This window comes from Erythrolamprus reginae, chromosome 1 (genome assembly GCF_031021105.1).
Source record: "Erythrolamprus reginae isolate rEryReg1 chromosome 1, rEryReg1.hap1, whole genome shotgun sequence".
NCBI classification, from domain to species: domain Eukaryota; kingdom Metazoa; phylum Chordata; class Lepidosauria; order Squamata; family Dipsadidae; genus Erythrolamprus; species Erythrolamprus reginae.
In genome coordinates this window covers 72,696,419-72,722,765 of record NC_091950.1, presented here as the reverse complement: position 1 = coordinate 72,722,765, position 26,347 = coordinate 72,696,419, and the positions used below count along the sequence as shown (strand labels likewise).

The 26,347-nt window shown below is 38.6% G+C and overlaps 1 long non-coding RNA gene across 1 annotated transcript; it reads right to left on the bottom strand.

Moving 5' to 3' along the window:
- Positions 1-3,721: 3,721 nt before the first annotated feature.
- On the bottom strand, positions 3,722-4,548 carry LOC139157371 (uncharacterized). Its single transcript, XR_011557466.1, has 3 exons — positions 4,490-4,548; positions 4,272-4,380; positions 3,722-3,831 (listed from the first exon to the last, which is right to left on the bottom strand). It is a non-coding gene; the product is annotated as an uncharacterized lncRNA (long non-coding RNA).
- Between the last annotated feature and the right edge of the window lie 21,799 nt (positions 4,549-26,347).

Here is a 26,347-nt window from a genome sequence, read left to right as displayed (position 1 = left end):
CCTGTGATGCCTGATGAAGAGCGTAGGCAATTACCAAGTGGCAGCCCTGCAGATCTCATTGAGGGAGGCCTGAGTGGAACAGGCCGCCGACATGGACATGTTCCTGATAGAGTGGCCCATGATCTGCCAAGGCATGTGCCTGTGTTACAGGTCATAAGCTTGAGAAATGATGCTCTGGAGCCCTTGGCCAATAGTTGAGGAGGAGACCTTGCATCTCATAGTATTGTGCTGAAAGGATATAAAGAGAACCTCTATCTGAAACAAGGGAGCAGTGTCCATCACACATCCAGGATATGCCACCTCTTGTCCAAGGAATGAGACGGTCTGGTGGGAAAGGTGGGAAACATCAATTCCTGTGCCCTATGGAACATGGAGTTAACCTTGGGCATGATCAGGATGGAAGACGCACAGATCTTGGTGAACCAAAAGCATGGTGAGTTCTGAAATTCTCCTGATGGGTGTGATTGCCACCAGAAAGGCCACCTTCAAGGACAGGTGGCATAAGGACAAGGTTCGCAGAGACTTATAGGGTGCGGCTGTGAGGGAATATAGCATTAGGGACAGATCCCAGGTGGGATAGTGATGTAGAACTGGTGGGGACAAACTGATCACACATGGGTACCATCCGGTGGTATGATAGGGTCCCAGGACCCAACCTCGAGCACGGATGATAATGTGGCCGCCTGACAGAGATGGGTGTTGGGAAAAAGTCCTTTAGGGACGTCTAAGACTTGCGCAATAGTAAGGTTGACTGAGGAGAAACTTCCTGGGAACACCAGGCACAGAAATCCCTCTGGGTGTAAATCCTGATTGTAGCTGGCGTCTGGACACCAGAATAATGGTGATGACGTTCTCCGACATGGCCTGATGTCTCAGGCCTTTTTATTCATCCCATAGTTCCATCCCACTTCTCTAATACAGGCATAGTAATCAGTTTCAATTCTTAGAAGTTTTGGAAGGTTCCATCAAACTTTTAATATGCAGAATTATACTTTTAAATGGTATTTTATTTGGAAACTCAAATATGTAATTGGTTCTTCTTTTCTGAGCCTGCGATTTTCATACACTTCAATTCCTAACCACTATTTTGCATCCCTCTTGAGTTCACAGATTTTTGGAGTCTAATTAAAAAAAAAAGCTAGAATCTCCAAGCTGATCCAGGTCAGGGTTTAATGTGCATTTAAAGATACTGCATGGAGGAGTTACAATATAATAATAATAATAATAAAAAAGTATCCAGAAGAATAACCATGTATGATGCCAAATATACAAATATGTGAGCATTGTTAATCTAACTCTAAACTGATTTAAACTTGGTCCATTCCATTGGGTACAGTAAAGTGGTAAGATATTTATATTTACTCAAAAATATGTTTTAATATCCCAAAAATTCTAGATCAGAGGTGTCAAACTGGTGGCCGATGCCCACCACAGCTCCGCGAATGGGGAAACCGTCATTACACATCACATGACGGCAATGTGACAAGTCAAGTTTGACACCCATGTTCTAGATAATCTTGATATGGAGAATAAAACCCGAAAGATATTGAAATGAGAAGAATGAGAAGATATGAGAAGAATGAGAAGATATTGCACAAATGGATTATTTTCTAAATTATCAGAAAAATTAAAAACACTTTTATATTTCCAGAATAATCAATTATTTGCAATTATTCAAATAGAGCAAATCAATTATGAAACAATGACCCCCCCCCCACTCTGTGTGTGTGTGTGTGTGTGTTTGTGTGTGTATGTATAAAAATAAAAATCTTCAGGCATATTACAACAGGTAAGAGTCCTTAAACCAACTAGAAACATATATTTTTTTAAAAATTCCCCTAAATTGCACATATCTATGTTTAATGTTATCAAAATAAAACTTCAAAAATAAAAATAAAAATCCCTAGGAAGTAATACAACAACAAATGCATTTAACCTAAGCAGGTGATCTTCCTAAACTGATATGAAGAGAATGTTTCAACTGTGTGAGTAACTTGGTAAAAATGATGATTCAATGAGATTTGTAGGGAAAATGTAAAATGTAAATTTTATGCTAAAGAACAATTAAGAAAGGAATTGAAAATAAAAATTGCAACTATCATTCAGGTGATGTTTTATATAAATCTATACTGCAACCCCACTTACAATTACTTGTAGAGTTCTGATCAATTCATTAAAAAAACCCACCTATATTGTATATTAGGAAAGATGCACAAAAGACAACTTTATCTTATGAAGCACATTACTTTATCTGGAATATTTCTATTAGATTTTTATTAAGGTGAAAGAAAATATATTGTGCAAATATGTAAAATAATTGCAAATGTTAACAGATTTATTTTGCATTTTGATACTTATTTACATTACATCACTTCATATAAAATAGTACGGCATATTCTGTTTCATATATGTATTCCAATTTATCAGTTCATTGACGCTGATAACTTGAACATACAAATGCACTCACGCGTCTGTGATCTGCATATAACTGTCTGGTTTGGTTCTGCAGGCAAACAAGACAGACACAGACTTCAGAGGATAATTAGAACAGCAGAAAAAACAATTGCTGTGGTCCCTGGGATTTAAAATTATGATCTTGGTGGTTCCTGAGTTTGGGGACCCCTGATATAAAGAATGGCATTGCGATGACCTTGGTGGATCTGAAGGAGATGTCCAAGTCAGAGGGGCAAGGAGAGTGCTGATCCATAGAGTGACCTAGGTTCGGATACGACCAAATGGCTAACAGCAATGATGGCATATAAATGTAATCTAGTAATAAAGACATTTCAAATTGTCCACCACTCTATAAAAAAGATGTTGACATTCTAGAAAGAGTACAGAGAAGAGCATGCACAGAAGCAAAAAAATCTCTGAAATCTCTCTGTCACAATATTTTGCTTCCTGCGCATGCACAGAAGCAAAATCTCTTTGGGATGCACTTGCACACCCGCAGGACACCCAGATCTGCACGCGCAGTTCTATTTTTACTACCAGTTCAGCAGGGGTCGGCCACTATTATGGCACTACTGGAACGGGCCAGAAGCACATCCGTGTGTGCACATGCACACCCAGCACAGGATTCAGCTTCTGTGCGTGTGTGAGATTTTCGGGGGGTTTTGCTTCTGCCCATGCACAGAAGCAAAAAGGCCTGGAAATAGGCCAAAATAAGGTAAGTGATGGCTGCCACTTGCCTCCGCCTGCCCTGCTCGCCTTGCTCACCCCCACTCACCCTGCTCACCCCACTTGCCCTGCCACTTGCCGCCACTCACAGCGGCTCTGTCCCGCTGCTCACGGTAGCTCCACCACAAGCAGTCCACCCATCACCCACTCTTGCTCTGCTGCATGACCTCCTGCAGGGATGCCGAGAAGATGGGCCATGGGACGGGGAGCAGGCCAGGTGGCCCTGAGCTCTGGCCATGCGGCCTGCTCTGTGCTCTCCCATGCCACAGGCATCTCTCTCCTGCAGCCCAGGAGAGCAGAGAGCAGGCCACGCGGATGGAGTTTGGGCAGGCTACTCTTGCCACTGGCCCAACTGCCACTCTAGGTGCTGCACTGAGATTGTTGTGAGCCGCCCCGAGTCTTCGGAGAGGGGCGGTATACAAATCTAATAAATTATTATTATTATTATTATTATTATTATTATTATTATTATTATTATTATTATTATTCGGCTGCTGCACATGTGCAGTGGCTGAAATCTCACACATGAACATCCTTCCAGCAGCAAAAATTGCCAGTTTCTTTGCTTCCCTGCATGCCCACGCATGCTATGCTCCATTCCACCGTTCCAGCCTGTAGCCCATCGCTGCGGTGCGGCATCCTTAAACGGACCTGTAGGAATCCAATACTGGTATTGTTAATTGAAATGATAACAAATAAAATAGTGTAAATAATTTTATGAACTAAACTTTCATTTCTGTTTCTTTAATCCATCCCCTTCAACAGCCTAAAGAACAAAATGTAATGTTTAAAAAAAGTGTTATTTGTTTTTAAATTGTGGTATGCAATCTTGCTTTTTTTAAAAAAATGATAAAACAAACTGGTATTATGCATTCATTGTTGTCAATCAAAGTACGGTACCGATTTCTCATTATTTTCAGTTGCATATCCAATTATGCACAAATAATTTTTTACTATTCCAATTTCATGCTCTGAACTAAAATTAATCACAAGTGAATCTCCATTGCCCTTGACTGTCCTTTCTGAGACTAAAAGGAGTAACACTAAGACTGTTTTGGCTTGTGCCAATCATTTGAAGCAAAATACAATACCTTTCAGAAAGCCGGGGAGGGAAAAAAGGTTTCAACTTTTTTTCAAATAACAGCATACTTATCTTCGTATTGAAGTATTTGCAAAGCCATTTGGACCTTTTCAGAAAAGCTGGAAGAAAAAACGGAGAGTTATACAGCTGATAACCCTTTAAGCTTTATTAATTTTATGTCAAAGTTATCAGATATTTTTGTATCCTTTGCAGATCACCTTTTCATACCAAAAAAAGGCAGCAGCTTATTCACAACCGCATCAAAGGTGCATGCAGAATTCACATCTACTAAATAAACACTAATGCCCAGTGGCAGTAATACAGCTATTTATATTCACTGCTTGATTTAACCAATAGAATTCCTTTAATACAATAATAAGCATGAGTGCTTTGCTGTGCAAAGTAAAGGCTTGTATATTAGTGGTATTCAGGATTGTTTTTAACATCATATCAAAAACTGACATTGGTTGGTCAAATCATCTTAGATACACTGATTGTCTTTCCATAATGATAAAATAGAGCACTTAAACTTAAATTAAGTCTTTCAAGGTTGGCATGCACATACTCTCCAATTTGAGGTATATACATGTGTGTTTGTGTGTGTGTGTATTTGTGTTTGTGCTCTCTGTCGCCTCTCGCATTCTCTCTATATATTATGCACATACACACAAACACAGACATAAATACATACAGACAGTGAGCCAGCAATTACTCATCTGACACACAGAGAAACCTGGCATCTCTTTAAAAATATATAAATCACATAGAACTTATTGTTTAAATTGTGCAATTTACTATTTGGGGACCCACCACATCCCCAGTTATGTATTTCCCTGTTTCCAGCACTATGAATCATCCAATGGATCATAAGCTATGTTTCCTTATCTTGAATTCATTTTTCCCCCTCAAAGACCAAATAGTTTTGTCTTTATGTGAATGCATGAATGAGTATCACCATTGTTTATTTTTATTACAGAAGGGGTTTTGGAAGGGTTGTACATTATTGCTAGGAAATTTTGAACAACTTGATCTTTCATTGATAATTGTGAAATTCCACAGATATTGTAGGGAGCTCAGTTGATTAGTGACTTGCCTTCTCCCTCAACCTTTACCATATCTAACATTTAGCTTTTTTCATTGTTTACATTCTTGTGAACCATTCATAATGCTTAATCTGATTTGGATAAAGATTTTTCTTCTGTGGTGCAGCGTGCCATAAAATAGCAGAATTCTATTTCCCAGTCTTGCTGATAAGGCCAATTCAGCTCAGACCTGTGGTTTTGACTTATTTGCTGATTTGCTTGATAAAGAGCAAAACGTAACACCCTAAAGGAAGATGAATACATATAGACGCAGGAATAACAATGAAGAACATTGGGGCATTTAGAAGGGGGATTTTGTTTTGAAAACCGTATATACCATTATCTGATTCAAAAGCTTTGAAAAATGTCAGCACATCCCCTCCTTTTGTTCCTCTTCAAGATTTGATGGGGAGGGAAATATAAGAGTTATCACTGTTATATACAACTTTGATGTTATTTTAAGACTTAACACCTATCTTCCAAATAATGATAAAGACACTTTCTTAGTTATTTGAGAGAAAGGGATAGAAAGCTTGTGCATTTGAAGGATAGATTTATCTCCTTGAAGATATGGGAAAATTGCTGCCTATATTTCTGCTGTCCGTTTACAAAACAATGTCTTCTGATTCTGTTCTACTTGGTTGGAGTTTGACATCATATTACTGTCTTTCATAACATAGTTAAACAGCAGCTTACAGAAATTCTATAAACTGCTACCTTGATTTGCGGTAACTGTACTGCATTGCATACAATGCTGTCTTATAGACAGAACTCTTTTATGGCAATACGATCAAACCAAAGAAAGGTGGGGATACAGAAATTTATTTAAGAATTATAATGACTTCATCAATAATATAGATAAAGCCTTTTTTAGGAGAAAAAAATCCTAGATATTTTATCTTAAAAATAATTCCAGGTGTAGTTATGTAAGGAGTTCTCATTTACTGACTACCTTGCCTAACAAGCATTCAACCTTTTAATCATGTAAAACAAAAAAAGCTTTGTGACTAGTCCTCACATTTACATTTATATAATATTAAATATTAATATTATATAATAAATAAAATTATAGAGTGTGCTGAAATGGACATGATGACAAGGTGGTTAAATAACCAGGATGAATCAGAATTTTATGAGATCTGGAATAAATTGTATATATGGTTAAGTAAAAGAGAAGAAAAAAAATTTCGATGATTTAAAAGCATGTATGGATATTAAAAATAGTTTTATCTTGTTAATTTTATACGAAATAAGGATATAACAACAAACATTGTTTTTATATATCTGATTTATTATATTCATTTTATAAGCTAAGAGTGATTTTTTTTTCCTGTACTAGTGAGACTTCAAAAGCAAGTGGGGTGATTGTAAACCCAAATAGTTGTTTTATGTATGTACGTCATGTTTGTCTTTTTACGAAAATTCAATAAAGTTTATTTTAAAAAAATTAAATATTAATAACTTATATTTAAAGACCTATTGCCAGGTTTTAAAATCTTATTAAAAAATAAAGAAAAGATTTAGAGGCAATAATGATGGTTGTGGAAGCAGCAACTAAATCCTGTAAGAGAAATAGTTTTCAGCAATAAAAGGAACTGATGTTGGGCTTCTACCACAAAGATGAAATGTCCTGCCAAATCCATGCCCATATAGCTGTACATGTTTGAGTTTCCTCCTCTCCCTCCCATTCCTTGCCAATAGCATGCTCAGCACATTAATTCTTGTAAGGAGCACATCCCTCAGGGCAGAATGAGGAAATGTAACCTCACTCAGCAGCCATTCTGTAACCTGTACAGCCTTTTCTTTTGTCATGATCAGAAATGGAGTTTTTGACTTGAAGGTAGATTGTACCTTGCTTAGTGAAGCAATTCTTGATCGTGTATCTTTCGTTTCAAATTTATTCTGCAATGTTAAAGATAATGCTTATTCACCATGATGAACAAAGGACTGAGGAGAGGGTGGTTACTCTGGTGTGAACTGGGAACAGATGGTGTCCAGTGATGCTGGCCAAGGAAGCAGTGGGCATGGGGGAAAGGGATGGTTTACCCTCCCCATTCAGGTTTGATTAATGAACCAGAAAACTCCAGAGCCTCTAGAAAGACCCAAAGGAGTCGCAGTGCAGAACTTTTTTTTCTTTTGTGATTTCCCTTTTTCAATTAAGTTTGACATTTTTGAGAGGGTGCTTGGTTACAGACCATTAATCTGTACTTGAAAGCCAAAAAGGAGACAAAACTTTAATAAAATAAAAAGAACACTGAAATGTCATGTTGAATATTACTCTATGTTGTTTAGGTCACTGCATCATGAAGTCAAGTTTAAACAATTAAAGAGAACTGAAACTTAATACTGTAAGGCAGAGGTGTCACCAGCTTCTCTAAGCTCGTTTCAATGCTCCGACCCTAGAATACTATGAGGAATTTTTTCAACACATCCCTCCTTCAAAAAAACCCTGTGAGCTCTTTTTTTGGTTTGAGAAGTTATAGATCTTTTTAAAAAGAGAGTAAGAATAAAGTTGTGGGACTTTAAACAGGTAGCTGTTTCTGCAGAGAGCACAAAGTGAGAAGTGTTTATCATTTTATCCTTTATGTGGCCTCAATTCATCAAATTGGAATAAGTGGTAAATGAGGGTAGACTTTGGGGAGAAACCCATTCTCAAGATATCTGCTAATTGCACAAATAAAATGAATATGTTAGAAAATAATGAAGCACGTTTTCTTCCACTTCCACCTGTTCTTTCTTTCCTCTCCTTTCTGTCCCATTTAAATTAACAAGTATAAACTCCATTGAGCTGCTTGGTTTACTCTTTAAGGATAGACTTACTAATTAAGAGAAGCTTGGGGATAAAATATTGGTGTGTTTTAGCTGGCAAACTGCATACTAATTATGGGCTTTAATTACTTTAGATAAAGTAAATCAAATTAATAAACATGCATGGCTAAATAGAAACGAGGTGGGGAATCAATTTCTGCACTCTTGGTATTGGCTTTTTTTTTTAAAAAAAAATCTGAACTGTTACTGCAAGTAAACATTTTACTAGCTGCTACTGTTCGGTAATGTGCATCCAAGGAATTAAAAAAGCATTTCACTGACCATGAAGTTGAATAAAAATCTTTGGACTGAAAAGGACTTTGAACCAGCTAGGTTTATATAAAGCATGCGTGTTTATTTCTATCGTTAACTTAATACTTTATCATAATCTTCAAATTGTGCAGAATGCAGCCACGTGAGCGGTCGTGGGTCTTTCCAGATGCACCCATGTTTCTCCAACACTTCGCAGACTGCATTGGTTGCCGATAGGTTTCCAGACACAATTCAAAGTGTTAGTGATGACCTATAAAGTCCTACATGGCATCGGACCAGATTACTTACGGGACTGCCTTCTGCCACATGAATCCCAGCGACTGGTTAGGTCCCACAGGGTTGGCCTTCTCTGGGTACCATTGGCCAGACAATGTCATCTGGCGGGGTCTAGAGGAAGAGCCTTCTCTGTGGTAGCCTCAGCTTTCTGGAATCAGCTCCCTCTGGAAATTCGCACTGCCCCCACACTCCTCACCTTTTGTAAGAGTCTTAAGACTTATTTATGTCGCCAGGCATGGGGCAATTAGATCAAGCCCCCACCCCCCTTTAATAAATGAAATGTGTGGTTGTGAATGAATTGGCTGATTGATTTTATGTATTAGGTTTTTAGTTTGTAATTTTAATTTATTACATTTGTTGCTGTATTGTTTACATTGTATTCTGTGAGCCACCCCAAGTCTTCAGAGAAGGGCGGCATACAAATCTAATAAATAATAATAATCATCACCATCATCATCTGTGGCTTGAAAGAAATGTTAGAAATCAAAATCTTGCAAGCTTCATTTAATCCAAACTTATAAATAATGGGATATGCATCCCGTTCAAAAAATAATTTATGTGTGAAGTTATTTGTTTTAGTAGAGTAAGAATAAGATTAGGACACACAAAGTTAAATCTACACCATGATTTTTAAAATGCATTGTTCTTTAAGCAGAAAACTAGTAGTTACAACTTACAACAGTTCATTTAGTGGCTGTTCAAAGTTACAACAGCACTGGAAAAAGGGACTTGTGACCATTTTTCACACTTAACGACCATTGCAGCATCCTTGTGGTCACGTGATCAAAATCCAGGTGCTTGGCAACTGACTAGTATTTATGACAGTTGCATTGCCTTGGTCACGTGATCAGCTTCTGCAACCTTCTGACAAGCAAAGTCCATGGGAAAACCAGATTTACTTAACAGTTACTAACTCAAACAACTGCAGTAATTCATGCAAGAACTGTGGCAAGAAAGGTAGTAAAATAGGACAAAATTCACTTAACAAATGCTTCACTTACCCAACAGAAATGTTGGGTTTAATTGTGGTCATAAGTTGAGGACTACCTGTTTAGGGCACAACAATTTCAATCCAATAAGAGGTCAACATCCCATGAGTTGGATACAAAAATGCTCAGCCCAGCTCCAATTTCTGTCCATGGTTCTAGTTCCTTTCTCTAGAACCAAGAAGTGAAAGAAAACATCAAATCTTCAGATGTAGGAAGATACATACTCTCTCTAAGCATATACAGCTTTCTCAATTATTCCTGATAAAACTTTAACTTGCATATCTCTCAAGACTTTCACTTGCCTATCTCAAGACATGCCCTCGCTTGCTTGCAATAAAATTACTCGCTGCATTGCACACTGGGAAACCAGTAGAGATTGTCTGCAGCTGCTTCTTGAACCTAGTAGAACCAGACCAACCAATGAACTATGAAAATTAAATCAACACATCAAACATGTGTAATGACATATCTACATATTATTTTCAAATCATCTTCAGAAGAGACAACAAACAATATGAGCTATTCTATGGTATTCTGGACACTTAACTGGTTCTCATACTTGGGCAAGAACATATCCTATTGCAAGGAATTGCTGTATAACTGAAATTTATTTATTTGTTTGTTTGTTTATTCAATTTCTAGGCCGCCCTTCTCCTGAGACTCAGGGCAGCTTATGTCACGGTTTGTAAATGATTAATGTCCGTTTGAACATTAACCCCGCGGAGGCGATAGACGAAGCCTTTAGTCATTTGTTCAAAACAAGATTTCTTTTTATTATAAAAGTAGAAAAATAAAACATGTCACGAGGGACAAAACAACAAATATGTCTTCACATGATAGAGGTAAAATGGAGAATAAAGTTTTAGCATGAAGAAGGAGGAAGTGAAGTTAGTTTTGGCAGGATGTTACATCATAATAGGAGGATCTTAGTAAAACACACAAAGTTAACTCTTTAATTACTGAATGTCTCTGAGGGCTGGCAATATTTAGCGTGACAGCTTACAGCATAAATTACATATTTAACACAGAAATCAGAACCAAACAACCTCAACCTTATAAGAAAACTTAAAAAGCAATTTACTCAACCAGCATGTCTCATACATCAATCTCTCATACCAATCATTCACTCAATGGCAGAGGCTGGAGTAAGATGGCCAATTCAACAGCCCCAGGCCTGTCAGCACAAATGTGTTTTCAAGTTCTTCCGAAAGACCGGGAGAGTAGGAACCATGCGGATCTCTGGGGGGAGTTGATTCCAGAGGGCGGGGGCAACCATAGAGAAAGCTCTTCCTCTAGGGCCCACCAGCCAGCACTGCTTGGCTGACAGGTCTTGGGGAAAGCCAACTCTGTGGGCCCTAACTGGTTGCTAGGATACCTGAGGCAAGAGACAGTCCCAAAGGTAACCAGGTCCTAAGCCCTGTAGGGCTTTAAAGGTTAAAACCAACACTTTGAATTGTGTTTGGAGACCTGTTGGGAACCAATGCAGTGTACGGAGTGTTGGTGAAATGTAGGGCAGGTTAAGTACCAGTTAAGTAACTATTCAGAAATAGTTTGCTTTTTTCGTTTTCAATTGGAAATATGGCCAATGTTTTTATTTTAATACTTTATGCAATTCATAATAGCAACAGCAATAATGCTTAGACTTATATACAGCTTCACAGTGCTTTACAGCCCTCTCTAAGAGGTTTACAGAGTCAGCATATTACCCATAACAAACTCTGGTCCTCGGAATCCCACTGGGGTATGTCTGACTATTCTATTTATAATGTTCAGGAATAATGAAAGGAGCACATCTTAACAAATTTTGAAAGAATTTCTTTGAAAAACTTTGTAGGAAAGTACTTGTCAAATATTCCTAAGATAAAAAGAATCCTCTGGGTATTCAGTTTTAGATGTGCATTTTTATTTTCTCTTTTTTTCAGGCACCTTGGAAGCCCTGCACTAAACTTAATAATTGAAAATTAAATAGTTGTACACTGTAGGTCAAGTTTTTATGACTTCTGAGCTACCAATGAAGATAGGTAAATGTCTTTATTGCATTCTTTACATGTGAAAATTCGTAAATATATCTTCACCTAAAGCTATTGAAACTGTTGACCATTTCCTCCAAATTTCACTTTACAATATAGAATAAGACAAATCTATATCTTTTCCAAGGAATTTCAGTGAGAATGCTTAAATCTAGAACAACTACGCTTTTAAATGACTAATTCAACTGTTCAAACATAAGACTGTGCATGCATTTCATGGTAAAATGCAAGTTAAATATTAAAGGATCTGATGACTAAAACGGCTGTTTTTATGCTTTATAAAATAAATAACAGTCGAGGCAAAGTTGAAAAGTTCAAATCCTAGCATCTGAGCCTGGCTAAACAACACTGAAAAACATTCAGTGGCAAAGTATTTATAGGTATTTTTCGATCCCATTTTGTTTGTTTTGAAATCATAAATATTATTGAAACGAATTCAGCTGTCTACATAAGAAAACAAAGGTACATCATTTATTTATTATTTTATTTTATTTTATTTTATTTTATTTTATTTTATTTTATTTTATTTTATTTTATTTTATTTTATTTTATTTTATTATTTTATTTCATTTTATTTTATTTTATTTTATTTTATTTATTTTATTTTATTTATCTACATTTTATAACAGGAACTAAAGAAATAAAAAAGGTCTTTCAGATTATGCTGCTTATTTCAACAGATCTTTTAAAACATTAGTTGATGTGCAAAAAAATGATACATATGCTCAGGGGTGGGCTGTTGCCTGGAAGGGGGTGAACGCAGCGAGGTAGCGAAAATGGAGCTCCACCCCCAAAGCACCCAATTTGCACTGAAAGATGTTGAAATAAAATGCAGGGCATCCTGCACAAGCCATGCCCACAGTGTGGTAGTAAAAAGTTTGGTAGCCCTCCACTGCATATACTCCTAATCATATTAGCAAAAAATAAGCTTACATGAAAACAGGATTTCAACAGTATGGAAAAAAGAAAAAACCCAAATGGATTTCACTCTTCTCACTTTCACAAGGAATGGAGGGAAAAATGAATAGGCACATCTTCTTTATGTTAAAAAAGAATTGTGAAATCTACAGCAGACTAATAGGGTCACCAGTTGCTGAAACCACTAAAACTAGCAAGGCTCCGTTCTCTGAATGACTTCTTTGACTTCTCACATTTTTTCAAAAAATTATCTCTGATCTGTCTTTTATGACATCTCCTAGAATCAAAGAACATAATGCTAGTCTAACATCAGTGTTCTGGGATTTTTTCCAAACCTTATATTAATACATATTATTCAGATCCCTATTGAAATCCCTATTTAGGATTTGAAAACAAAGGGCACAAAACCTGAAAAGATACATTTCAGATCTGAAAGGCTCAAAACTCAACTTTCAAGACAGGTGAGTACAGCCCAGGGGTGTGCTACTGCCCGGATGGGGGAAACACAGTGGGATAGCGAAAATGGAGCTCCACCCCAGAGCACCCAATTTGCACTGAAAGTTGTTGAAAGAAAATGCAGGGCGTCCTGCATAAGCCACACACACAGTGTGGTAGTAAAAATTTTGGCAGCCCTTCACTGGTGCAGCCTACGTTCCTAATATAGTAGAAGTGACAACTTAATGTACACTGAGAAAAAGGGGAAAAGCTTGCAACCAGAGAAAACATAATTCATACTATATGAGCTCTGTATAATAAACAAACACATGCATGTGTCGTATCAGGAAGCTTATACAGTATATGAAATGAGAAAGGATGACCAACATCCTGAGAAAGAGAATTCAAAGCATCAGAACACTCAAGCTTTTTGGATCTCTGTGCCTTATTTCCAAGAAGATTGATACAGAGCTATGTCATTTGTCTACTAGTAAGCCTTCAAAACACTGTCAAGTACCAAATTATTACATTGTTGAAGAAAGGAAGGGGGGGAGAGAGAGGGAGGGAGGAAGAACAGAAGAACACTTCTATTGGAAGGGACTTTGGAGTCCCACCCCCTACTCAGGCAGAAAACCAGTGATGGTGAACCTTTTTTTCCTCGGGTGCTGAAACAGCATGGGTGCGCACTATAGCACATGTGCAAGTGCCCCATAATTCAATGCCTGGGGAGGGTGAAAACAGCTTCTCCCGCCAGTTGTAGGCCCTCTGGAGGCTAGAAATGGCCCATTTCCCAACTTCTGGTGGGCCCAGTAGGCTCGTGTTTTGCCCTCCCCAGGCTCCAACGACTTCCCTGAAGCCAGGGAAGAGTAAAAACACCCTCCCCAATCCCCCCAGAGGTCCTCCGGAAGCCACAAATGCCCGCCAGGAGCCTCTGTGTGAGTCAAAAATCATCTGGGCAGCACACACATGCACACTGAAGCTGAGCTAGGGCAACAGCTTGCGTGTGAGCTGATATGGCTCCGTGTGCCATCTGTGGCACCCGTGCCGTAGGTTCGCCATCACTGTCCTCGCTCAGCTCAGTGCTTGCCAGCTAATTTTTGCCTTATATGCATGTGTGGAAGCAAACAAATCACTGAAATCTCACATGCCTGCGTGTCTTTTGCAAGACTTGCTTCCTGTGCATGTGCAGAAGCCAAATCTCACTCTGATGCATGCATGCACCAGATGCACACATGCACCTTCCAGTTACCTGGAGCTGCGCATGCATCATCCCCAGTGGTGGCAGTAAGTTGGCCTGCTTTGTGCTCTCTCATGCTGCAGGCATCTCTTTCCTGTGGCACGGGAGAGCAGAGAGCAGGCCACATGGCTGGAGCTTGAGCAGGCCGCTTATGTTGCTGGCTCCAGCTGCTGCTCTAGACATCCCAGAGAGATTCCAGCTGTTGCGCATGTGCAGCAGCTGAAACCTCGAGGGCGGATGTCCTTCCAGCAGCAAAAATTGCTGGTTTCTTTGCTTCCGTGAATGCGCGGAAGCAAAAAAATGGAAATTTTTTACTGGAATCTCACCAGTTGGGCGTGTACAGAACGTGCATGCCCGGTGGCAATGGAGCTAAACTACACGCTCCATTGCCGCCACCATTCTCACCATTCCAGCCAGTAGCCCATCCCTGTTTATGACCCTCTCTAAGTGGCTTACAGAGTCAGCATATTGCCCCCAACAAACTGGATGCTCGTTTTTCTGACTTTGGAAGGACAGAAGGCTGAGTCAATCTTGAGTCCTGTCGGGATATTTATTACATTCATGATATTTATATGGAGAAATAGGATGAAATATGTGGGTCATTTATACAGTATACAATAGCTTAACAAAAACCCTGTTAGCAGCAGATTGAAACACAATCTAATCTAATCTAATCTAATCGCATTGGGAGAAATGATTCGGTTCTAAAAGTATCGCAATGCAGAGCCAAAGTTAGGTGCCTGTAGGCAGCAGCAATATTGAACCGAAGGGATACGTAGATAGGGAATATTTCACAAGTCTAAACAATATCCTTATATAAGAGTTGCACTATGTACTTCCTGATTGCATTATATAAAAGTTTAGTGATTGTTTCCTCTTATTATTTAACAAGCTGACTGCCTGGGTTCTCTAACAGATGCTTAAAAAAGACTCCGAATACCTTTTTTTAAAAAGAGTATTATTTTAGCTTTTTACAGCTTTTGAAAGTCAGCATTAGTTAATCTACGGTTACCATGTCTCAGCTATGCAAACTCTCAAGTCTACGGAGCACAGCACTAAACTGCCTCAGAGCAGCCTCTGTGGAGAGGTTCTTCTACACCAGGGGTTTCACCTTTGCAGCTTTAAGACTTTATTTTATTTATTTATTTTTATTTGTCAAACAAGTATAGTATTGTGGTACATATTAACATAACATAACATAAGTAGCACGTAGTAATAGAAAGGATAATAAGACAGTCGGACAGGGACATTAGGCACATAAGTGCACTTATGCACGCCCCTTACAGACCTCTTAGAAAAGGGGAGAGGTCAATTGTAGATAATGTAAGGTTGAAGATTTTGGGATTGGAGGAAGCAACAACAGAGTCGGGTAATGAGTTCCAGGCGGTGACCACTCTATTGCTGAAATCATATTTTCTGTAGTCAAGTTTGGAGCGATTTATATTCAGTTTGTATCTATTACGTGCTCTTGTGTTGTTGTTGTTGTTAAAGGTGAAGTAGTCACTGACAGGGAGTACATTATGATGTATGATTTTATGAACAACAGTTAAATCAGTTCGGAGACGACGTAGTTGTAAATTTTCTAGATTTAGTATTTGAAATCTGGAGTCGTAGGGTAATTTGTTATGCGAGGAGAAGTGAAGGACTCTTCTTGTGAAGTATTTCTGGACTCCTTCGATTGTATTAATATCTGATATGCAGTGTGGATTCCACACAGGTGAGCTATATTCTAGAATAGGTGTGACAAATGTTTTGTATGCTGTGGTTAATAAATCAGTGTTTCTAGAGAAGACTTGTAGACTTCAGTTCCCAGGATTCATCAGCCAGCCTTGCTGAGGAATTTAACCTTATCTAAACAGCAGCAGGCTACACATGCAATTCAAAGAGGTTATTCAAATAGCTTTTGAACCATCTGAATGAACATGCCCATCCCCAAGTTGTGATGAGAATGTGAGAGTCTGAGTCAAGGGATTATGAGAAGGAAGAAGGAAGAAAAACAAATGCGAGGAAGACTGATATGGGAGAAGGTCAGGGTGGTAGAAGAGGGAGCTGAGCCAAATGAGGAAAGGAGCAAGTGGGCAAAAGATCAAATGCCGAAGAAGGAATCAAACCTTAGGAAGGGGGAGGGGAAATTACAGGGAGAAGGAAATGAACTGAGCATGGCAGAGATTTTGCTCCAAGGAGAAACAGTAGGCAAGGCAAAGAAGAAGCAGAAAAAAATGGAGGTGAGAATATACAGAAGCCTGAGAAAGGAAGTTTGGAAAAATATACAGATAACCCCCACTCAGTTAAAGTCCTTGGTATACTAATAACAAAAGATTTAAGTACCAAAGCCCACTGCAACAACATAGCCAAGAAGGCTTCAAGAGTTGTAAACCTAATCCTACGTAGCTTCTGCTCTGGCAATCTCACACTACTCACCAGAGCATACGTTTGTTCTTATGCTTGAAACTTAACGGCTTTGTCCTAATAACTTAAAAAGTATCCATTCATTGCATGAATTTTAGCTGTGATCGTTCATTTGATTAATTATAAGAAAAATAATTTGACTTAGGATGCCTAGTTTTAGAAAGTGTATTTTTTGAATGTGGAAAAGATATGAAAAACAAACAGGAAAGAGAGAGAGAGAGAGGGAAGGAAGGAAGGAAGAAAAGAAAGAAAATGTGCTGCAATGGAAAATATCTTAGAAAAAGTATCTCTCTTTCCTTTCCAATGGAATGATATATTTTTTAAAGTTTGGCTATATCATTTCTAGTTTTTATAAGTGTTTCTATTAATAGGATGATCTTTAAAAATTAAATTAATTGCTTAACTGCAAAATAACAAATAAATGGTTATATGATTAAGCAATTTATCTAATTCAGCCATCTACAACCTGGTGGCTCCAAATATGGGTTTAACTCTCTTAATTCCTCTGAAGGACAGGAAGTGGGAGAACAGTGATGTAACTAATTAACTCTAAACTAGTTGGGATCTAAGGTCTTTAAAGCATATTGAAGCTTAATTCTGAGTAAACATCAATTATATGTCTTGAATTAGCAGATTAGAATTTTTAATCTATGCTATCCTTTTGAAAGAAGCGCTTGTCCAAATATACAATTGCGATTATTCCTTGCAGTAGAATGAATGAATGGACTCATTTGTACTTATTTATAAAAATAATTTAATGCTTTGATTCAACATAATTCTAATACTTCCACTTTGGTAGGAAGATAACCATTATCCAAGATGGATATGTTTGATCACAGTTATCAACCATATTGTTAAAATCTCTTTGCCCGTCTAACTTTCTTTCTCTATTCTTTGTGTTTAAATTCCCACAATTGAATTCCCTCAATTGCGCAACAAAAAACACCTACAGCAAACAGAAGATTCCCACAGCTGTATATTACATATAGTATGCAAATATAATGAATGTATGAAAACCTGCAATATTTACATGCTTAGTACAGATTGCAACATTTTAAGAATGCATTCAGCATTGAGAAAAAGAGATGGATCTGGGAGCTCATTAATATTTGGCAAAGAACATTGGTGGTACTATCTAAGAGAAAGTGATGGCTAGGGCATTATTAAAACGGCCAATGTTGGAGCCAGGTTCAGTATCTGCTCCTAGGATGACAAGCCATTCTCATTAATCATCTTTATCTTTGCACATTGAAAAATTATGTAACCCGTCTATTCTCTATCCATTCATTTAAAAAGCTACATTTTTGTTTGCCAATTGGCAAACTTTTGAGGATCTCTAGATAGAATCACTAGAGATGGGTGGCATACAAATTCAAATGAATGAGTGAGTGAGTGAGTGAGTGAGTGAGTGAGTGAGTGAGTGAGTGAGTGAATGAATGAATATTAAAGCCTGGCTCAGTGATAGGATAAATAGTTTACAGTCACAAGACTGGAAGCTGTAATCCAACATAGAGTAGAGATGCGTGTTGGTTCTTTCCAATGTCTTAGTTCTGCTAAGGAAGGCTGAAAATACAGGATTATTCAAAAAGAATGAATCGATTTCATGACACTTTGCTTCAGTTCTCAAGCATCGTCATGTAATGAGTCAGTGGCCATTTGAAAGAGGAGTTATCCAAGTTTTGAATGGCTGCCACAGGAGCGATGTAGTTGTGTCATTTTTCTGGCAATGTTCAGTTGTTTTTTTACCCTTGGAATGGCGAGTCCTCGGGAAAAGGCGTTCTGTGTTGGGGGACCAAGACCTTGCTCTTTGTGCTTGACCCGTGAGATCCCCAGACCTAACTGTATGTGATTTTTTCTTGTGGGGATAAGTAAAAGTAAGTTCCACCGCTACCCACTAACCTCGATGACCTTAAACATTGAATAGCAACAGCGATCAACTCAGTGGATTGTGATATTGCGATACGTGCCTGGGAGGAATTCTCTTATCACATTGATGTTGCCCATGTTGCAGGTGGTGGCCACATTGAACATTTATAAGACAGGAAATAAAAGTTGATTGTGAGTAGAATACTTGTGACTTGGCTGGAGTTTTGTATTACTTTTCCTTAATAAAATATTGTATCATGAAATCTATTCGTTCTTTTTGAATAATACATAGAAGGGAATCTTTGAACTTCCACAGTCAAAGAAACAAACCTTGTGCTGCCATCTTGTGTCCAAGGCTAAAATTTCAGGGAATTCAAGGCTCTTTCCTACCCCAAGTTGAATCATATGTACAAAATGTGAAAAGAACAGCCAAAAAATGACTAATTGTGTTCAGAAACCAGACTGCCAATTTGGTTTACTTGTTGCTTTCAGACTGAGAAAACGTCTGGAACATATGTGAAGTTTGCAACGTGAATGTAAAATACTGACCAATGTTACTCTGAACATCAGCACTTGATAATTCAAAATGTTCTCACGGTAATTGGCTCAAGACCTAAATGGTCCCCTAACATCAAAAACGTCATCAAAGAATATTCTTTCTGGGCCAACTCAGGAAGCTCAGTCTGCCCAAGGAGCTGCTGATACAGTTCTACAGAAGAATTATTGAATCTATCATCTGGATCTCTCTAACTGTCTGGTTTGGTTCTGCAACCCAACAGGATCGACACAGACTTCAGAGGATAATCAGAACTGCAGAAAAAACAATAGCTGCCAACCTTCCTTCCATTGAGGACCTCTATACTGCACGAGTCAAAAAGAGGGCGATGAAAATATTTACTGACCCCTCACATCCTGGACATAAACTGTTTCAACTCCTGCCCTCAAAACGTCACTACAGAGTACTGCACACCAAGACAACCAGACACAAGAACAGTTTTTTCCTGAACGCCATCACTCTACTAAACAAATAATTCCCTCAACACTGTCAAACTTTTTACTAAATCTGCACTTCTATTTCTACTAGCTTTTTTCTCATCATTCCTATCATCCTTTTCCTCCCACTTAGGACTGTACGACTATAACTTGTTGCTTGTATCCTAAGATTTTTATTAATATTGATTGTTTCTTCATTGATTATTTGATCCCTATGACAATCATTAAGTGTTGTACCACATGATTCTTGACAAATGTATCTTTTTCTTTTATGTACACTGAGAGCATATGCACCAAGACAAATTCCTTGTGTGTCCAATCACACTTGGCCAATAAAGAATTCTATTCTATTCTAAGCATTTTGTGTTATACTTTTGTGTTTATCATTTATTTCTGACGTTAGATATGCTAAAGCCTGTGATAATCTATCAGGACTAGACTTGCAGTTCTATACTGGCCAATTTTTGCTCCTCATTCTTCAGTTTTAATTTTTGGTTTCTCCTATGTCTTTATTAGAGTTTGGATAAATAGTTATGTAGCCCAATTGCATATAGGTCCAGTGGTATCTAGTCCAAAATAGTTAAAATAAAAATCAGATATATTTAGAACATATTTTGTGCAGTATTGCTTGATAAATGGACATTTTTGAACATTTATTTAATATAGAAACAAAGAAGATTGACAGCAGAAAAAGACCCCACGGTCCATCTAGTCTGCCCTTATACTATTTCTTGTATTTTATCTTAGGATGGATATATGTTTATCCCAGGCATGTTTAAATTCAGTTATTGTGGCTTTACCAACCACGTCTGCTGGAAGTTTGTTCCAAGGATCTACTACTCTTTCAGTAAAATAATATTTTCTCACGTTACTTCTAATCTTTCCCCCAGCTAACCTCAGATTGTGCCCCCTTGTTCTTGGGTTCACTTTCCTATTAAAAACACTTCTCTCCTGAACCTTATTTAACCCTTTAAACATATTGAAATGTTTTGATCATGCCCCCCCTTTCTCTTCTGTCCTCCAGACTATACAGATTGAGTCTCCATATGTTTACCTAGCACTGTTGATTGCAATGACATCACATCAGCCATTGCAAGGGAAAGGTGACAATAGGTACAGCTGATTACAGTGTAGCAATGCAACCTGTAACAAATCTGAAATTATTTGAAATGTAATTTCAATGCTGCCCTGTATTCGTCCATGATTTGTATTGTTTTTATCAGTGATGGCTAACCTTTTTTTCCTCAGGTGCTGAAAGAGCATGCGCATGCACCATCGCACATGCGCAAGTGCCCATACCCATAATTCAATGCCTGGGGGAGGTAAAAACCACTTCCCCCACCACCTGGAGGCCCTCTGGAGGCTGGAAACATACTGTTTCCCAACTTTTGGTGGGCCCAGTAGGCTTGTGTTTCGCCCTCCCCAGGCTCCAAAGGCTTCTCTGGAGCCGGGGGAGGGTAAAAATGCCCTCCTCCATTTCCCCCAGAGGCTCTCTGGAAGCCAAAAATGCCCTCCCAGAGCTTCTGTGTGAACCAAAAATCAGCTGGCCAGTACACACATGCTCATTGGAGCTGAGTTAGGACAACAGGTCACGTGCCAGCAGATATGGCTCCGCGTGCCACCTATGGCACCCGTGCCATAGGTTCGCCATCACTGGTTTATACACCATATCTATTCAGTTACTTGCCTTAAACATGTAACAATGTCATCATTTTTGTTCTACATAGATGATCACATTGTATATATTATTTGGTGAACTGATTCAATTGCATTCAAAATTGACCATGAAATTTCTTATTTAAATAATGTAACGAGAAAGAATTTGCATTAGGTTAAAACTGCTCATACTTCATAAAGAGGGTTATGAGATCAAGAAATGCTCTAGAATATTCCAAGAACTATGGGTCAGAACAATTTCCTGAGTGCATTTGATAAAACTGCTGGAGTTTTTCCTGAGCGGGTCAGCAGCCATTTTGAATAATTAAGTGGATGATACTAAACTCTACAATACATGAACAATGAATTTTGAAACTGATAAAAACAAATATGGAACATCTTACAGCAAGCTGGTGGAGCACTTACTGAATAGATAAAGGCATTTTAATTAATAGTTGCTTCCCCTTATCAGCTGATTAGCTTCAGGGTTTGTCTTAAATCAACTAAGAAGGGTTATCAAGTCAATGTATCTAATTATGCTTGGGATTTTTTTTTTAAATGTATAATTTACAGAATACTAATACATATTTATAAAATGTAGACATTAGAACAGAAGGTTTACAAATACATCCATTGATGCTTCCAAGCCATCATTCATTTCTAAGTATAATAAACAGCTACTGGTATTTTTCAAGGCCGTAGAAGGAATAATAATGGGGAATTATTTAGATCTTTTTTTAAGATATCCTATATACTATAAGTACAATGATACCTTGTCTTACGAACCTAATTGGTTCTGGGACGAGGTTCATAAGGTGGAAAGTTCATAAGATGAAACAATGTTTCCCATAGGAATCAATGGAAAAGTGATTAATGTGTGCAAGCCCAAAACTAACCCCTTTTGCCAGCCGAAGCGCCCATTTTTGCGCTGCTGGGATTTTCCTGAGGCTCCCCTCCATTGGAAACCCCACCTCAGGACTTCCGTGTTTTTGTGATGCTGCAAGGGAATCTCAGCAGTGCAAAATGGGCACTTTGCTGGCAATGGAAGTCCAGATGTGGGGTTTCCCAGCGAGGGGAGTCTCAGCGAAATCGCAGCATCACAAAAACATGGAAGTCTTCGAAACCCCACCTCCAAACTTCCATGTTTTTGCGATGCTGCCATTTCGCTGAGGCTCCCCTCGCTGGGAAACCCCACTTCCGCACTTCTGTTGCCACCCCAGCGAGCGACACTGGTAAGGTTGTAAGTCGAGGACTTAACAGTTCACTTGAACGATGATGATTGTTCAAGGAACTCCCAACTGATCACATGGCTGGCAAGCCACTCCTACCAAGTCACATGATCATTAAGCCACACCCACAAAATAAACCACACCCACAGTGTGGCAGTAAAAATTTTGGCTGTCCATTACTGGTTATCAGTATAACAGTCTAAAAGAAAACTGACTTAATCATATTCTCCATTTTTCAATCAATGTTATCATTTGTTTGCAATACAAATATTTCTATATAGCCATGATGGCGAAGCTATGGCATCTGTGCCACAGTGGCACACAGAGCCCTCTCTGGGGGCATGCAAGCCATTGCCCCAGCTCAGCTTCAACACACATGTGCACACGCCTCCCGCTGACCACCTGTTTTGGGGTCTCTGTCATGCATGCATGGGGGTTCAGTGTTGTTTGTGCATGCATGGATGTCATGTATGTTTGCATGGGGTTACACATGCATGTGCAGGGTGGGTCACATATGGGAGTCACATGTGCATGCCTGGGAGTGAGTGAAGCATAAGGAGGTTGTGCATACATGTGCAGGTGCAGGGGGGAAGCACAGGGGGATCATGCGTGCATGTGGAAAGGACACACAGGGGAGTCACAGGTACATTGCATTATGGGTATGCGCTAATGCGCTTTTGGCATGCGATGACAAAACAATTAGACATCATTGCTATACAGTATTTACATTACATAACCCAGTTTAACCATCAGCTGTTCCTGGTACTTTAATTGGCTTGCATGGAGGTTTTTTTTGTCCATTTTACAGATTAAATACATATTTCATCCACCAAGATGTGCATCTGAAATTGCCTCTCAAAAGCAATAGAATCCAATGAAAACACATATCATATACTAAAGGTGAGATTATTCTAAAATTATTTAGAAGCAGAATAGGTAGGCCTTAGAGCAGTGAAGGGTTACCAAAAATTTTACTACCACACTGTGGGCATGGCTTATGCAGGACGCTTATGCATTTTCTTTTAACATCTTTCGGTGCAAATCAGGTGCTCTGGGGTGGAGCTCCATTTTCGCTACCCCACTGTGTTCCCCCCCCCATCCGGGCAGCAGCCCACCCCTACCTTAGAGTCATCTAATAAGTTTTTCCTTAGGTTCATGACACTTTAGACAAGAAGTTATCAAATAAAATCTGTTACTAAATACAGAGAATGGCAGTGTGTGCAAATATTAATTAATTACTTAATTTAAAAAAGAATAATGTAGGACTCCAGCAAGCTAACAATCTAGAATTCTAACAAGCAAACAAGTTTTCAAGTTGTTTCATCTTTTATTTATGGAAAGGCGAGTTAATTTATGGAAAGGTGAGTTAATTTAATCAGGATAAGAAAAAATGCGTGAAATCTAATCAAGGAGAGATCCAACCTAGAACTAAGGACAAATTCCCTGATAGTTAGAGCAATTAACCAGGGGAATGGCTTACCTCCAGATGTTGTACGTACTCCAGCACTGGATTTTTTTTTAAAAGAAGAGATTAGACAACCATTTATCTGAAATGGTATAGGGTCACCTGCTTGAGCAGGGGGTTGGACTAGAAGATCTCCAACGTGCCTTCCAACTCTATTATTCTGCTATTCTGTTATTCTTTTTAAAAATATTTCGAGAACTTCTTTGCTGGTCCTTTTTTCTCCCTGACCTTCTGTTTTACTTTGAAGGACCTGACAACTAGACAAAGAGCCGGGGTGGCACCGCAGGTAGAGTGCTGTACTGCAGGCCACTGAAGCTGACTGTAGATCTGTAGGTCAGCGGTTCAAATCTCATCAGCAACTCAGGGTTGACTCAGCTTCCCATCCTTCCGAGGTGGGTAAAATGAGGACCCGGATTGTGGGGGCAATATGCTGGCTCTGTTAAAAAGTGCTGTTGCTAACATGTTGTAAGCCACCCTGAGTCTAAGGAGAAGGGCGGCATAAAAATCAAACAAACAAACAAACAAAAATATAAATAAACAAACAAATGAATAAATAAATAAATAAATAAATAAAATAATAATAAATAAATGAATAAATAAATAAATAAATAATAAATGAATAAATAAATAAAATTTATTTATTCGACTTCTATGCCGCCCAATCCCGAAGGACTTAGGGGTCGGTTCCTCCTGGTTTGGACTGGTTGGCCCAAACTGGTAGTGACCCGCTGGTGATGTCACAATGACATCACAGACCCGGTTTGGTCAGTACCAGTCTGTGGGTGCTACCACCTTTTTAAAACATTTTAAAAAGAAATTCTTCTAAACATTTGCAGAAGCCGAGTTTCCAGCATTGTGCATGTGTTTTCCATCTTGTTTATGGCTCCATCTCCCCTCCACCCCAGATTTTTCAACATTGCGCATGCCTGCGCCCATGAGGCCCGTCCACACAATGTGGGAGGAAGCGAACTGGTAGCGAGGTTGTCGCAGTTTGTAGAATTGATTAAAGTCCATTAGAACCTTAACCCCGCGGAGTCGATGGATAGAAGCCTTAGTCATTTGTTCAAAAACAAGATATCTTTATTATAAAAAACAGAAATAAAACATGTCTCGAGGGACAACTCAAATATACGTCTTTACATAATGGAGGATGGAAGAGAAGAGAGGTATGGAGTGAAGAAGAAGGAGGAAGTGATGTGAGATTGGCAGGATATTACATCATAGTAGGAGGATCTTAGAAGGCACACATAGTTAACTGTTTCATTACTAAATGTCTCTGAGGGGCTGGCAAATATTCAGTGTGACACCCTTTCTTTGGCAGTCATCAGTGACATTGTTCACATAAGGCACATTTTCTTGCATAGGTATTCGTGTTGGTCAGCTGGCAGTGGTTTGTTCAGCACGTCAGCAATTTGTTCAGTTGTTCGAACCCACTCCTGCTTTATGATGAGAATTTATGGAATGACTAGTGAAGTCACTAGCAAACCAATTACCAAAACAGGAAAGAGGATTAAAATACATTTGGCCACGGAAGATTTTATTATTATTATGGATGCAACCAATTGGTAGGAGAGAAGTTTCTGGTGCCAGCTCATATACAAAGGCTTTGGCAGCATGTCAGGCTGGAAATAGTAGGTGCTTACATTTGTAATCACAGAATGAGCAAGGGCTCACGTACACTACACTGATGTGTAAATGCAGCCTTGGAAGTTTGTTATTGACAATAGGAGTAGCATTGACAAGGTTGCTGTTGGGAGGGTGTGTGTGGCAAACAAGTTGTACTTTGGGACTCTGATCCATTAGCAGTTCTGCCTAAATGCCAAAAGGTTGAAAAGGAGTGGTCATTGTTTCCAATGAAACATGCTGTGTCCATATATCCAGTATGTGGTCTGTGAAGCACTTGCAAAAAACATCCTTTTTATTCAGGTTATTCCCAGGATATTACTGGACTCTTTGTCCCCAATGTTTAGCAGGAAACCATAGGTTGACCTGGTAATCTGTTATACAGTAAGGGTATGGAAAATAAGCTTTCAATTGAATCTTTTAGAACAGTATTTTTCAATCTTGGTAGCTTTAAAATGGGGAATTCTGCCTGGGGAATTCACATATCATAAAGTTGCTAAAGTTGAGAAACATTTCTTTAGAGCAGGGCGTCAGCCTTACCAAGTAGGCTAGATGGAGAACATGGCCAGATAAACTAATTCAGCTTTATTGTAAAATTACATTAACAGAAAATTGCAAGCCTAAAAATACAACCATCTTTACATGAATGGACCTCAGTGTTCTCTGAACGTAGTTATACCATTATTTTATTTATTTATTGTAAATTAAGTAATTAATTAATTGTATTTATTAATTTATTAATTTGTATGCTGCCCTTCTCTGAGGACTATAATTAATATTACAATACAAGGTTGTAT